General features: G+C 37.5%; 1 long non-coding RNA gene across 1 annotated transcript; it reads right to left on the bottom strand.

Moving 5' to 3' along the window:
* Window positions 1–13,349: 13,349 nt before the first annotated feature.
* Window positions 13,350–16,570, bottom strand: LOC103130855 (uncharacterized). The gene is made up of 3 exons (XR_475282.2): window positions 16,058–16,570; window positions 14,795–14,927; window positions 13,350–13,453 (listed from the first exon to the last, which is right to left on the bottom strand). It is a non-coding gene; the product is annotated as an uncharacterized LOC103130855 (long non-coding RNA).
* Window positions 16,571–17,120: the final 550 nt, after the last annotated feature.

The raw sequence follows: 17,120 nt of genomic DNA, 5'->3' as shown, positions 1-17,120 counted from the left end.
GTAATCTAAAACTAATAGAAAAAATTTAAGCAACCTACTTGCATACTGGATGTGGACTGTTGGATGTTAAATTTGTGAGCAGTAAATGCAGTAAATATTGTGCTAATTATCAGTATTGAACCAAAGAAACAAGGCAGATGCAAGCCTTTAAAATTGTGATGCTTTTTATGGGTCAAATAGACTCAAAATATTGTAACAGCAGCTGCGCAGGGGGGCCCAAACAAATTTTTTGTCAGGGGGCCTACGATTCCTGGCGGCACCCCTGTTTCTGTGATATTTGTCCTGTAGCAAAAAAATTCCTGGTTGATTCCTGCTGTTGTTCTGATACATGCATAACTGTGGTTGATTAAAATTCTGAAATATGTGTAGTCTTGTTTATGTCATGTATTCTATGTTAATATTTTCTTCTTTTTGCTTTTTGTTTAGTATGTAATTTATTTTGTAAGTTTAGGTTGAATGGCCTGTTTATCTGGCAGAGGGACAAACAATGGAAATCAGCCGTGGCTGTAATTGAGTCTATTTATATTTGTGGTAAGTTGTTCATCAATGCACAGTATCCTTCTTCAGCAAATAAAGATAAATTATATGAAATCGTTAACCGCAACAAGATTAGGGTTGATGAACTCCATCAGTCAGGAGCAATAACACCTGATTTGTTTTCTGCTTAATCATTTTAATCAGTGCATTGGGTTCGGCCCACATCCTAACGTTATTAGGTTAACTGAGCCTATAATTATAATCTACCCAAGTAGGAATATTATTTTTTTCTTTTGTTAATATTCGGATTTCAGGTATAGTCTATATTTTTGAGTTACATGAATTTTTTTCTAGCTGCCTAAATAAATAATCAAACTGGTCTGAGGACGGAATTCAACACATTGTATTTGAAAGACGTTTTGAGTACAAACAGAACAAAGGCATGAAATGCTGTTCTCAACTTCATGTTTGACATTTTTAATCATGCATATGCGCTGGCATGAACTCTGTGAGGACATTCAAGTAATTGGAGGACATATGGAAGAGATATCATCTTCCACATGTAATTGGAAGATATGTATCAATCTCGTAGTATCAGATTGGTACTATTGCCCTAGTATCAATCCGATACCAATACCCGATATTTAGATTGATACCCCCAGCTCTCCCAATAAAGATGTTTGCGAACATAACCTGACAAAATGTGGTAAAGTTCAAATGCTACTCATATATTAGCAAAGCCCTTCAACTCAACCAGAGGTGTGTTGCTGTCCCCTTTTAAGATTGCTTTTTTTATGTAAAATATGTCGTAGCTCTGTTAAAATATAAAAGATATCATTAAAGCAAATTAGTTATTTAGAGCAAATTAGAGTCCTTTTCCAGTACATTATCCATTCTATTTTGACTTGTGCTTTAATTCTTTGTTGAAATGCGTTTCTGACACCATTGTTGAAAAACAGGCTTCTGCATGGATGGAACTCTCTTTTATCCTTAAGCCTCGAGTCGCAATCTGACAATTGTGTCTCAGGGCAACCATCTGAATATTCAGAACCATGTAATCCTCTGTCCAGGCCTAATGGTGCTTTAAAAGCATGGGGTCTTCTGGAAACTCTAAAAGTCTTATTGTTAACTTGCTTCTAAAAAGAAATGTCTTTACTGTTTGGGTTGTCGTAGAAAGCAGAAAAAACATCAGTAATAATGTACCCTGATAAAGACGGGATTTACTTTTCGATCAGCTATTACTGTTTGCCGAATATTCCCACTGAGGGACAAAAATGTTATTTCTGTTCTAAATGGAAGAAAAGTACATTTTTTTCCTTCGTTTACCTCATCAGGTTTGCTCTCAAATGCATGTTTGGAAGGTGAAGGTTTTTCATTGTGAACATGACTCTTCCTACATTTATTAGCCTTGTATAGCCTGTCAAGTCCTAGTCTTTTCTTATGCCATACTGAACCAAAGGGGTTTTTTCAATGTTTGTTTAGGACAATGTGACTGGTTTTTGGACTGCTCCACAAATGTAGTGCTAAAAATGATGTAGGTGGAGAGCCAGAGTCCTGCCTGCAATATGATGGTATTTCTCATAGTCTTCTATGAGTGGGTGTTAACTCAAAATTGTGAAATTTCTGAAAGAAAAAAAAACCTGGCAAAAACAAGGAAAGAGAGAAAAGGAGAGGAATTGAAGACGAGACAGAAACAGAAGCAAGAGGAGAAAAACCTTTTCTGTGACCTTTTGGAATGTCACATTCATGGCATTTCAACCAAGCACAACTAGAAAGGAAATGACTAATTGCAACTGAGAGGTCCAAATCCCAAGTCTAATTATTTACTTCAGATAAATCATTACTAAAGTTGAGGGGTTTTTTTTTAAGTTTTTTTTAAAACTATTTTTTAAAAATAAAATTACACATTGCAGACTTACAGATTATAGTTTTCATCAGTAGATCTGTTGTAGAATGTGGCCATGGTTTCCAGGCAACCTATAGGTTCTGTCCATTCTCTGGTTAGTTGACAAGTCTGCTTATGAAAAGAGCTAAATAAAATATTAATTATTTTCCAGCTTTTTCTAGTTTGAAGCATTATTATTCCCCATGGGGCATTCAATTTTTCACGAGAACCTCACTTTGCTTTAGAAGCATACACGAGCTGAAAGCTGAATGCTTTTGTTTGGTGGACTTAGAAAAAAATTTGCTGACTATTCATAGACTTTATTTCAAAGAAAGGGCAGCGAACTTTTAAATCAACAAATCCTTCCAAACAAATGAGTTTTACACTGAAAGGTTGATATTTTCTTATTCTTTCTCTTTCATTCTGTATCTTATTCTTTTCATTCTTTTCTTAATAAAAAGAATAAGACTGCTTTTTTCTTTTATATTAAAACAAGTCATTGTATCATCTTAAAACAGATTGTTTTTCTTTCAAAGCCAAGCTTGTGTGATCATTTTTGTGTTTGGTTTGGCTATTGAATATCTGATAAGCAATTATAAACAAAGTTGGTAATTTCAATCAAACATTCCAAGTTGGGGCACCACCTGATTATCTCCAAATAACAGCCAATCAACTGTCTGTGTTTTCAGTTGTTTTCTGAACAGAGGCGCGGTATAGGGGGGAAAAGTGTTGACAATTCTAGGGGCCCTGACCAACAGGGGGCCCTCCACAATTTAATTATTTATTTTTGTTCATAGAAATAAAATAAATAAATAAATAAAAAATTTGGGGTCCTGTCAAATGCAAAATTAATCATATTGTATTTTCAAAGATTGTTTTTAGCAGTAAAAATATAATGTTACCCCTCCCAGACCAAAAACCACATCTGTTTTTGCCCTGAACTCCCCCTGGATGTGCATGAAATGGCTTGTTCCTGCTGGGAGCGCTTGACGGTGACACTGTATTCAGCTGTAGTCAGTATAAACTGCAGCTGAATACAGCTGCCATGAACAACTATGAGCTACTGTTACTATGCTGCTAAGAAAAGTTATAAAATCAGGTTTTCAAAAACAAAAAAGAGAGAGGGAGAGAGAGAAAAAGGCAAGAGTGTTAATTTATAACCCAGATTTTCTCCAAGAGAGGACTGTGTGAGATTATCAACCATTTAGCATAGTCAGCCTAGCTACAGACTACTGTTTGCCTCCATTTCACTAGCATTTAATGAATTAAGGAAAAAAATTGCCAACATATTCATATGTTTAACTTGTCCCTTGTACCTTTTACCATTTAATAGATGAGTGAGTCAGTAGCAGCTCTAACCCTCATCCCTCCTGACCTGTTCTCTCCTAAGTGAAATTAAAGCTGCAGTATGTAACTTTCATATAAATATTTTTTTCACATATTTTGTAAAACTGTCATTATGTTGTGACAGTATGGTATGAGAGGTAATCTGTGAAAAATCTATTTCCTCTGCCTTCTCCCAGTACTCTCTAAAAACACCAGTAAGTGGCAGGAGAGTTTTAGTGCTGTGAATCACAATCTCATGTGGTGCTGCTCATCCTTCCTCGCTTTGTGCTGCAGCTGCACAGCTATGCTATAACTATGCTATAACTGCACAGTTATAGCATAGCACATAACTGTGCAGATTCAAACTGTGAATGCTCAGTTTAGTTAGCATAGCTTCCAATGACGGCAGATAAACAATTTCTTGTTATTACAAGAAATTGTTTCTCCACCATTAGCACATTTAGCAGTGAGTGAATGAGGGTAATTGACAGTGCTAAGAGCGTCCTACTAGCTCTCATTGGTCGTTTTGGTCAGAACGGTGCATTACTTTAACCAGTAACAGTAATTCAGGAAGGAGATGGAGGAGATTGATTGTTTTCACAGATTATCTGTCTCATAAACTGCTACGACATGGTGACAGCTTTAACAAATATGGAGAAAACATATTTTTTCTTAAAGTTATGTACTGCAGCTTGAATAAAATGCAACTAAATAGCATTTTTGAGAAGTCTGGATTGCTTTTCAGACTTCTCAGTCAAAAGCACGTTGTTTTTGACTGTTGCTCATGGGGAGAGACATTTCAGTAATCTAAAACTAATAGAAAAAATTTAAGCTACCTACTTGGATGTGGACTGTTGGATGTTAAATTCATGAGCAGTAAATACTGTGCTAATTATCACAGTATGCCTTGCTTTCTTTGGGCCAAAGAAAGCAAGGCAGTTGTAAGCCTTTAAAATTGTGACACTTTTTTGGGACAAATAGACTCAGCAGTTGCGCGGGGGGCCCAAACAAATTTTTTGTCAGGGGGCCCACGATTCCTGGCGGCACCCCTGTTTCTGAATACCTGCCTGATGATGTGTGGTTTTACAGAACAATAGATCAAACACTGCTCACAGACCACTTTTCTCTATTACATAATATTTTAGTTGAAATATTTTAGCCAAAAAAATTCTTTATCTAGGCCAGTACCATTCTATGCAGTACACTAATTTGTAAAACTGAAAAGAACAAGACAAACTAATAATCTACAGGAAAATAACATAGTAACCAATAATTTGTTTTAAGGAATCAAGAATGAAGCTAAATTAGCTTTGAAAACTAAGAGGTATTTTTCAATTGGTATGTTAAAAAAACAGATCACATCTCCTTCTGAGTCCCTTCAACACCCTTAAACATGTTTAAACTTGTAGTTTATTGCATATTACGCTGTTGACCTATAAAAGTTGAAAAGATAATCTAATTGAGAGTAAACTAGTGAGTCACATTATGTGGTTTCTCAAGACTATTTTGTTAAAAATAAAAATAAAAACAGGATAGATTGGTGAAGTCACTGTACTTCTTGTCCCATGCACTTTATGAAATGGTTCTCACACGAGACATTGTTTTGGTCTCTATTTGTTTTAGAATTGGCTTTTCTTTATGGTTTACTGCCAAAACTCTGCATTGTAACATGATTCAGCATGTAGTGGTTGCCTGTGGGTGGAGCTTGGTAAAGAAACAGACGTATGCTATTAAAAGAGTATTACACCTTCTAAGGTTTTTGAAGTTAGCTTGTTGAATCAGGAGACAAGCCCTTAATGGTAAATGAGGAGAAAAAATATCATGCCACTTTTTTTTAATGTCTTTTTAACCACTTACGTACATTTTTCTTTTCCTGTGTCTTGGTAAGAAACAAACCTGAAAATATTTGATAACACTTTATTTGAAGGGGTGTGCATAAGACTGACATGACACTGTCATAAACATGACATAATCTAGAACTTTTCTTTTCTAGATGCACATGACTTAAGCACGAGAAAAAGAAAATTTGATCAAACTTTGAAAATTGGTCTTCAAAAACAAGTTTCTTTTTTCACCTAAACAATATGAATAGTGCTTCCATGACAAACAGAGCAGTGACAAGGCAACTGGTGAAGTTTCTCAATGACTCACTTCCGGAAGGCTTGTGACCTCGCTATTCTGTCTCACAGAAGAATGTGCACCCTTATGGCACGGGAGTGTAACTACAACTTAAAATGATCTCAAAAGCCATTTTTTGTGATTTAGACCAATACAATTTCTTTGTGATTATACATTAGTGTGTCATTGTGATTATACATTAGTGTTTCACACAGGGTTGTTTTTACCCAACATTTTTGGAGTGCATTTCTAACCATTTTTTTTCAACATGGTTAAATCAAAGATGCCCTATTTTGTTTCAAAAGAATGCTACTGACATGATTATTGTTGTTACACCAATTAGGGTCTGACAGAATGTAAATTAGCTTATTTTCATCCATAGATTTCTCAGTGGAAAAGACATTTGTTGAAAAAGAGTTTATTTTGTCTTGTATATTTATGGTCTGGTACACACAAGTAGCTAGGGACTGAGAGCCAGCAAGAAAGAAAGAAATAAGGCCAGGCTGAAAGCAATTAACTTGTGTTATAAGAATATGCTGTATTCCATTTTTACTCAAAAGGTAGGATTTTCAAATTTCATTTGAAAAAATAAAACTTAACTGAAAGCTTTTAATCAACTCCAACCTCCAAATCTAACAAGCTCTTTATTTGTGCATTTGTGGGTTGGCATCCCAGTTAGTCAGTTTCATAAATGTCTCTAATAACAAATAAATAATTATGATTTGTTAGCTTAAGTTGCTTGGTTTCTGAGGACAACAATCAGTAAATTCAACTAGTTTCTACGTACAACTGGAAGATGGTTAAGGTGGTTGGGACTAGTCCTTCACAGTAATAATTTTTTCTTGTTCAAGAAGTTATTCTGATCAACTATAATATCGTTGTAATGACATAATAATGCAGAAACATGTTCTCAAAGACCAACAAACTTTAAATACTATTGAACATTTAGCACAAGAACTGGAAGACATTTAATATCCAAAATAAATGAAATAACCAAATAAAATGAAAGATGAAGTCTCTGTACAGACACCTGTTCTTAGAAAAAGAGCTGAAACCAAAACACTAGACTGAAGACTTTTGTCATCCAGTTTGGTAGAAAGAGAGGAAAGAGAAGAACAATAAATCATGCAAATGGAAATTATTGAGCTTGTTTTACTTAATCATACAATAAACTGTTTTATTGCTTATTGTGACAGGCCTATTGGTGACATTATTAGAGCTTGCTTGAATCCACTGTGTGGATTATTATAATTCACACAAATATCTGGGCATTTTGTCTGATGACGCCTTTACTTTCAAACCCCATGTGGAAAATTTTGTGGAAAGGCTAAAATTAAAGTTGAGTTATTTTTTGAAATAAGTTGTGGTTTTCATATACTTCATATAATTCTAAAAAGCAGTTTGTCACTGCATCTTTGTTTTCTGGTTGGATTATGGTATCTGACTGCTTTTTAATGTCCTAGGATGGTTGACTACCTCTACCTTTCTTCATTGCAAACTACAAAACGTCAACACGTGCTGATGTGATGAGCTGACCTGGCTGCCTAAGGGAATTCCCATTGGTTAACTTTTATTTACAAGACATTACTTAGACTTCTGCAATTGCACTGAGAATGTTGACTGGTTCTTTTTGCTCACACAACTGCCTCCTTCTTCTTGTCCCTTTTGTTCAGACTTGATTGGGTAAGAAGGCTTTTCTTCACTGTGCACCAAAAAACTTTTGAAATGAACTGAATTTATCTCACCGAGTGCTTTTACTTCCAAACTAAAAGTTCCTGAGGCTGATCCAAGAACACACACCTGTTTTATTATAGCTTGTCATTTTTTTTTAACTGTTTTAATTGTTGTTGCCTCTTAGCAGGACTCTTATGAGAAAGATGTTTTTAATCTCAATGGGATTTCTTCCTGGGTAAATAAAGAAAACTTATATGAAAACCTTTTTGTAATTTATTCACAATCCTAGATCACAATTTTAAAAATGCTCTGAGAATTCTCCACAGTGGCAACCGATTTAGGCAAAACTGTCTTTTTATTTTGTGCTAAAGTCTATGGAATAAACTCAAACAAAATGTGTAATTTGCTTCAGTATTTTTGAAATGCTTTGCTTATGTCTTTTACTTTCATGACTTTTCTGATGTTCTTCCTCAAAGGTTAGTTTATGTTTATGCCACCATGTTGACTGCCCAGAAAACAAGACGTGTCTCATTGGGACTTTCCTGCCTGAACACTACTGCAGGTCAGATCTAAACTTTAGCCATAAACTCTTAACCCAAAAATCGCTGTATTTCCTTTAACTACAGAATTGCATAAATTAAAATTATGAAAACAACTTGGCTTAATAGAAACATGACAATTTAGGAAAAAAGTCAAATTTTTTACCATATTTTCCGCACTATAAGGCACACCTAAAAACCCTCAATTTCCTCAAAAGCCGACAGTGTGTCTTATAATCCGGTGCGCCTTATATATGGACCAATATTGAGCCACATCAGGTCTAGCAACTATGGTAAGCAGCCGCCGACTTCATTTTCGTCTGTAGAAGAAAATGAGCGTGCGGTGCATGCTGGGATAGTTGTCAGAACGATGGTTTGTAATCTATTAATAAACTTTGATTGACCTCTCTACCTACAGACCATCTAGAATCAGGACGTCTGCAGGTCATTTAGCACCACGTTCTCCACGAACATGCTGTGCACGAACGGAGAAGGGTGACCATCGTCCGGCCACGCCCCAGCCGACCGGAGTCGGACTGTTTTGTTGACATTCCCGTTAGTGCAGCTCCATCTAGTGGATGCATGACATAACTCCAGCCTCTACTGTAGCGTCTATTCTATGCGCCTTATATTTGAAAAAAGTTTTAAAATAGGCCATTCATTGAAGGTGCGCCTTATAATCCGGTGCGCCTTATAGTGCAGAAAATACGGTAATCAAAATTTTTTGCTCCAGGATGGTTTTTCAGCCACATAGATCGATGTACTTCACAGAGGTACATCTATTTCTAAATAGATCACATGAATCAGGTGATTTGTGTGATAAGAAAAATCACACAAATCACAAGATTTGTGTACATTTGTAATGGAAAGGTAGCTACACAGAAACATAAAGAAGTCAGGAAACTGGGCTACCTGCTACTTTCCATGAGTTTAGCTAAGTCTTTTCATTATAGCGAAATTATTTTTGGATCATCATTTGTAGAGACAGAGATGACAGCTGAGAAATAATAAAACCGATCATGTACGACCATAACTTACAAAATCAGCTAGCTAGACCTGTCACACCTAGCAGGGGAAGGAAATCGTTTAATGAGGGTGTTACTGTGCGGTCAAATTATAGCTGCAACTGCAAAGATCCATCACACCAGCTGGTGACAAACTGTGCAACCCAGCAAAAGAAGTGTTAGTTTTCTTTCTCACACCGTGACATGCCACAACCTCCCAGAGTGGAACCTACAGGAAATTCAGCTCCATGTGCAGTGATTTATCATACCATGTGAAAAAGAATAATTACATTGCTTCACGTCCTGCTGTGTCTTTGCTGCGTTGCACAATGCATGAACAGTGGCCTGCAATCTCTACTATGGGCCTCTTTCTGTGGGTAAGGTTTTGTATCATTTGGCGACGGCAAAAACACAAAACAAAAATGGCAGCTTGATTTATATCCTAGAAACATCTTGGAGTAAAAGCGGGAGTAAGACTACCACCTCAATGACAAATCAACGACTGATCAAAAGTGTGGAAGTTGTAAAATGTTTATTTGGAGTTTTGTGTGGGTGAGATTTTTTTTCTTTCTTCATGCTCGTGAATTTCAGCAGGCGGGCATTTTTATTCAAATATGCCTTTTGAGGTAATCATTTAATATGCCAACATAAATCATTCTTGATAACACAACTCAGTATGGAAATACTATGAGGAGATCAGTGAGACTCGCAGGTGTCGATTATTCCATGTGTAGTGTTGTGTTACATTGCATTTGTTAGCCTGAAAATAAAAGCTACGGTGGAGAAACACTGATTTTTACATCATGTCATTATGTGTTTGGCATCAGACTATGTGAAACGTTGGATTCAATTACTTCTCTTACCATTGATTTTTTTTTTTTAATTTTACTCCTGATTGTTTTCTGTTGTGTATTGCAGTTTACCTTTCATTTTTCTTTTTTTTATTATTTAAAAAAAAAAAAAGCTAATTGAAAAAAACAATCAACTAGCTAAATCTCTGCAGCGCTCTCACTATGCCCACAGATCAGACCTCTTTCTGGACCGGACTCTGTGGGTTGTTGTCCATGCTTTCCCGTTTCATTGGGGCCACCCGACTTGTTGTAGGGGGGAAGCATAATGAGCAGACTCTTGGATGGTGCTATGAGCATGCCAGAGGCAAATCTGCCCTCTGTGCCTCTCACCACACATGAACAATGTGAACATGGAGACTTGAGAAGTTTAACAAGTGCACCATGGGATTGCACACATGAGGGAATGCTGTTAAACACAGGAGATTACAACTGGTATATTCATGTACTGAGATTATCTGTACCTGAATGCAGCAGTTTACATTTTTAAAAACCAAGAGATGAAAAGTGTTGCTGTATTTGTTAAGTATTAAATATTACACCAGGCTTCTCATGGTATTATAAATGATGGAACGGAAGTTGATTTTATTATTATTTTACTATCTTTATAATGAAGCATAAAAATATAATATTCCTTTGGTTAGAAAAGTCAATAATGGAATAATAAAGCTAGAGCAAAATTTCAAGGCATAGATTGAATTTGGCATTTGAACATATGAACTGTCACTTTTTGTAGTTAACTATAGATATACACTAATTTAATGACTGCTTCTGTTTTTTACGTTTTTGTCACATTTAAATGTTTTAAATCAAACAGATTTCTATACCAGACAAATATCACATGAGTAACAAAGCAGTTTTCAAAGGACAATTTATTAAAGGAAACAAGCTACCTTGTTTCCTTTAATAACAAGGTAACGTATTATTACTTAGGAAATGCAAGTGAAACCTAATAAGGTTAATAACAAGGTTATTAGGTTTGATTACTCCCTGGCCAGTAGAATTTATGTTCCACAACTCGGAGTGGGGGAAAAAGATCTGAAAAAGCAAAACGCCATGCCCTGCTTTAAAAAAAACATCATGATGCCCTGCACCTGTAATTCACTCAAACATGATACAAGAAAAACCAAAACTTGCTATGTCAAGGAGACCATCACTATAAACTAAGGATCCTTCCAGAAAAGTTTGTAATTCGACAACAGACCATTACAAATCAAAAGTTCAATCAAATCCCAAGCAAACATCTGGTAGAAGACTGTACAATCGTCCCACAGGTGAAATGAACAAGAAGAATTTCTGACTTCTGTCAAGCTCATGTACCACACTGTTTGGCTGATCCCTGTGGAGACCAGATGGTTCACAAACACACAATATGACAGTAAAAACACACAGCCCCCTTTTAACCCAGCTTTCTCTTACTAGGAGGCATGAGGATCACACTGTCTGGCTGAAGTTTATGTGCAGGGCAAGCCGCACGCTGTTAGACACATCTCTTAATATCCTGATTATGTTTCTCCAAATCTTTCTTAGACACATTTCACTTTTTTCTCTCTCTCTTTCTATAGATTAGATCATTTCCCAGTTTTCTATTATTTAGTGGAGGTACACCAGAGTACACAGAGTTAAGAAGCTGATTAGCTCATATGTTCAAACCTCTAAACCTCAATCAATCGGTCACTGGGACTGACTAGTATATATTCCATTGAGGAAATGTAACGTAAACATATTCATTTCTCATATGTTAACATAAAGGCTCGTTTTGAAGTAGGCTATAAGCTGCTACTTACAGGCATTGCGTCGAAGAACTCGACCTGGAATGCGGCGTTCATAACAGACACGTGTTCCTCTGCTCTACTGCTAGCAAACAACCGAACTGATTAAATAACATAAAAGTCAAGCAGTTCCCTAAAAGTCCAACAGAGTAGATCACAGAAAATGTCATATGTCCAAAACATGCTGTGAGGCCTGGGTTACTAAATAAATGTCAATTTTCACCTACAAAGAACAAGTGTGAAAGAAAATCATTGACAGCAGTCNCAAAACCCATGAGTGAAACGGTCACTGGGACTGACTAGTATATATTCCATTGAGGAAATGTAACGTTAACATATTCATTTCTCATATGTTAACATAAAGGCTCGTTTTGAAGTAGGCTATAAGCTGCTACTTACAGGCGTTGCGTCGAAGAACTCGACCTGGAATGCGGCGTTCATAACAGACACGTGTGTTCATCTGCTCTACGCTAGCAAACAACCGTACTGATTAAATAACATAAAAGTCTAGTAGTTCCCTAAAAGTCCAACAGATGGCAGCAATGCGCCCCACAATTTACAGGACACACTTCCTGCTAAAGAGCCCCCTGGTGGTTGAAGAAAAATCCACATATAAACCGGAAAATACAAATCTGAATCCTCTCTGGTATTGTTCAGGGGGCCGGACCAAATGTGGAGGCGGGCCGGATCCGGCCCGTGGGCCGTAGTTTCGGGACCCCTGCTCTGAATGGATTATCCCAGTTTCAACTCTATCCATCAAATCCTCATTGATGGATAGAAGGTGTGCAGGCATTAGGACAGCAAGGTCTGTCTCTTAACAACCTTTCTGGAGGTTTAGAAGATAAATAGTTCAGTCTAGATTTTGGTTCTGCTATCAATGCTCTATCAGCACACATCCTTCTAGATCAGCATTTTCCAACCCTGATACTCAAGGCACACTGTTCTACATGTTTAGATGTTTTCCTGCTTTAACAAACATGATTCAGATAATTGTAATTGTAGTATTTTAATCAGCCATCAATTGAAATCATGTGTTGAGACCAGGAAATACATGAAACATGCAGGGGAGTGTGTCTTGAGGACCAGGGTTGAATAACACTGTGCTAAATTATTCTGTCTGTGATGCCAAACTGTGAAGCAAAAATCAAAAGCCAAATGCTCTTACTGTTACAGGTAGAGTTTTCTGCTCACACTATCATATTCAACTAATCACAGTGTTCATTCAACAAACATCAAGCACAGCTAGAAACACAAAGTAACAAAACAGATGGAAAGTCTGACAAAAGTCATGAAATATCAGATATTCTCCAAAAGGGTCTGAGTAGATCACAGAAAATGTCATTATGTCCAAAACATGCTGTGAGGCCTGGGTTACTAAATAAATGTCAATTTTCACCTACAAAGAACAAGTGTGAAAGAAAATCATTGACAGCCGTCAGTCTGCAAAGTTTTGATGCTTTGGGACTCCAGGATTAATTGTTCCTCATCTAGCAATCAGACAGTCTTGGCAAATATGGCTTCTATATGAGCACGGTGAACGTTACTGTTGATAAAGAACAACGAACAATCTTACATTTACTTGCAGCATTTTGATGATCTCCCATACTTCTTGAATGCTCTTCTGTGTAGTAATCAAACAAAAGAGCAAGTTTTTGGACAATTTGTTTTCGGTTAAAACTTGGCTAAACAGAACATCATACCTGTAGTCAAAGTCGGTGGTGGTAGTGTGACGGTCTGTTGATGATTTGGTGCTTCAGGATCTGGACACAATTGATGGGGGAAGGTGGTACCCTTTGGTTTGTGACCCAAACTGAAAAACACAATCAACGCTCACCATGCTTGCAATTCCAACTCCTGACTCACCATGGGGGCGTGTATCTGACATGAACCATGCTGATTGATCCCTTTGTAACCAATAGAAAAATTCAACTGCAGTAAATAATCTTCAGCATGAAGAGGGTTAGGCCAAATATTAGAGAATTAAACAAGTTTACACAAAAATGTCACAATTTGCACAGTAACAAAGATAACGCCTTGATGACCGAATTTATGCAGTTTATTTGCAAAATAGTTGTTTTTTAACAGCTTCCATTCTTCATGCACAAAATACCCTATTGTCCTCAAACTCCTTGCCTGTTCACATCATCTCAGAGGATGATGTGAACCTAAGCATCAGAAGACCAGGAAAACTTCAAGACCTAACAGAGTTAATCTCACAGCCTTGACCAATGGCCCCGTCTTCACTCAGATCTACAGCAAGTTTGAAGAGCTGTGAGGTTGCCACCTGCTCTATCCCCTCCACCATCAGGGATGTAAACAGCTGAAAACCTATGGCCCCATGTGTGGTCATGACATCTTTGGAGTGACTAGTGTTGAAGCGTCTGAAAGACATTGCAGGCTCCCTCTGGTGGAACAATGGTCGTGATGGTGGTGGGACTTTGCCCTGCAGTCGGTGGGTTGGTGGGTCAATTCCCGCTCCATCTGCCTTTGTCGTTGTGTCCTTCGGCAAGACACTTCACCTACCTGGCCTACAGCTTCTGACAGTAATTGGGGTTACTATCCAGTAGCTTGTCACCATCAGTGTGTAAATGAATGCTTTCGGGACTTGGTACAGAACATTCACCTCTGGGCCATAAATATGGGACCACACTTCATCTTGCACCACCTCAACCACTTAGACTTATGCCAGGAATTGTTTTGCTTGGTCTTTAACACCAGCCACCCAAACGCCCTCCACCAGAAACTCATCCAGATCACAGAGCTATCCTCCACCTGGCAGAGGATCACCAGATTCAGAGGCCCTCTCTGAACAGATACAGTCAGTATGCCCAGATTCATACTAAGCATAGTTGCTGAAATTTCACCTTGTCTTTTTCTTTTGTAAAAGCATTGCATACAGTATTTACAAAAAAAATCCAAGGACTGATTTACTTATTATAAAATGTCTTCACTGAGAGAAATGTGGAACTGAAGAAAAAGGTAGACGTAATAAAACATCAGAAAGAGGTCTTCAAATCTTTGTCATATAAAAACCATCTTTTACTGCAAATGTCAGCCACTGTCAAAGGAGTTCACATAATGTTGAAAAGGTAGATAAGCTGCAGTTGGATCTATTTTGTACTGCGCAGAAAAATGGATTTGTATGTCTTACCTAATTCTACATCCCCAGGCTAGTGAATAGGTCGTCATATTCTTTCAACACTCTTCAAAGAAGGAAGAGGTGAGGAACGATGCAGTCGTTGCCATGGAACTAGTATGCTGCGTGAGTTTTGAGGATGTTGAACCTGTGATGAAAAAAGCTGTGAAAAGTTCAAGGAAAGTCTGGCGCACCTGCTGAAAACAAACTCCTTTTTCATTTGAAAGATTAAATGGAACTGAAAGAGAAAAACATCAGGGAGGAGAAAAAGAGAACAGCATTGTACAGGTTGTCAAATTTGTACATTTCCATCCACCCCATGGATCCGCATTATCCCACTCAGAGTTAAGGAAAGATTAGGGACAACCGACTGCAGGCAGCTTATACCTTGACTAGATTGCCCATTAAAGCAAACCTTTACTCTGCTGAAATTGAAGAAATCTAATAAAAAGTATCCACTGTGGATACTTTTAGTATTTTTGTGACTTTTTCAGGACCAGCAACATGAGCATTGAGTTACTGCAAACTTTCATTTTTCAGTCAGGGCTCAAAGCATACTAAACAACCACAGACAAGATATGGACTATAGATAGCATAGTGTATAGACTATATAGTTCATACTATATGATCCGAGTATGGACTGTACTACTATAGTCCATACTACAAGAGTAATATAGTACACTATACCACTCTATATAGACCATAGTCTATATACTATGGACCATATGCTTCCATATAGACTATACAGTATGGACTAGTGATGGGTAGATGAGGCGTTGTGAAGAGTTTCGACCCATAGCAAAACTGTATCGATAACTGTGGCGATACTGTGTCACTGAATACTGACACCTGCTAGACATTAAAAATCTCTACAGGCAACGTACCGATTTGATGACCTAGTCTATACAATAAGATTTAAGTCATTGTATTTTATTGTATATTATACATTGTATTATTTAATATCTTCAGTTAAATTAAAAATATATTTGACATTTTTAGATACAGTCAATAAATAATGTGAATATGTATTATAAAGTGAAAATTTAAGTGAATGTGTTCGGAATTAGGACGCTTGTAGACTGGGGTGTTTTTTCCACAAATTTCTATTTTAAAAAAATAAATTTTTCCAATGTTTTGAAATTTAGTCTGTTACGCTTTTTTGACAGAACTTCTCCTGCTGTAAAAAACATCCTCTCACACGGCACAGATGATGCTGGAGTGCAAAGGTATTGCAATGACAACTGGAAGAGGTTAGGATAAATAATCTTTTGGTTCTACCAGTGTGTTATTGGATCCTGACATCTGCCAATATTGCCCTCTGCAAGGTATCTCTGCACCTCCTGGATGGCATCAGCTGTGGCACTTTTGGTCCATCTGCCTACTTCAGTGTCAAGATGGTGCCAAAGGTTATCTAAAAACAAATTGCCATTTTAGTACATAATGTCCAAACAACAAACAAATAGTGCTGAATAACATGGCGGAGTTGGGTACAGACCGCTGTTGTGAAGATGGTCCCAGCTGGGGCTCATTTGTGCGTCCGATCATAGGCGCACATGCTGACCACAGTCTGCTGATGCCTTTGGAGGAACTGCGGAACCCAAGTGATGTAAAGCTGGGGTCTAGAAGTGTTGCTAGGGTCAACACATGTTTTGACTCCAGATTGGAAGCAGTGTCTGTGACTCGACGCTTCTGTTGTTCATGTAGGTGTATGGCTGCCTGGGAGAGCAAGGTTGATGCATTACGCTCTAGTGCAGTGTTTCTCAACCTTTTTTGGGCCAGCGCCCCCCCTAGCCTTTATCCAGGTCCCTCACCACCCCCCACTAAAGAATTTGTAGGCTACTTTACACTGACTATTATTTTATTATTAACGTTGCCATCACTACTGTAGATGTTTTGATTTTTATGCTTGCTTCTGTATTTATCAAAAATAATTTCCCAGAGAACAAAAAAGCCATGGGAATAGAAATTATTTTCACAGGTGTTTACGAAAAATGCAATGAACATTCAACTTAAAATCAGTAGGGTTAAAAGCAGCCTATCAGAGTGGAAAAAATATTCTTGTTCTGTGCCATTTTCTAGTTGTTAAATATTACACAAAATTACCAGATAAAAAATTTACAACAGTGCCAGTTCAATCTGGAGAGACTCAGACGGAGAAAGAAGGCGATTAAAAGAGTTTAATGACAAAATGAACATGAAAATAAAAAGTCCTTTGGCGTTCAGGCCCCGGCCAAGGACATCGAGCAGGACTTCGATGAGCTCGATGAACATTCCTGATGCAGCATAGGAATGTAGACCCCCCGGGGCCTGTACTGGTGGCGGCAATCGGAGGAAGATGAGG

The sequence above is a fragment of the Poecilia formosa genome, unplaced genomic scaffold (assembly GCF_000485575.1).
Source record: "Poecilia formosa unplaced genomic scaffold, Poecilia_formosa-5.1.2 Scaffold684, whole genome shotgun sequence".
Lineage (NCBI taxonomy): Eukaryota > Metazoa > Chordata > Actinopteri > Cyprinodontiformes > Poeciliidae > Poecilia > Poecilia formosa.
The sequence above is the reverse complement of the archived record's forward strand: the minus strand, read 5'-3'. Positions and strand labels throughout refer to the sequence as shown.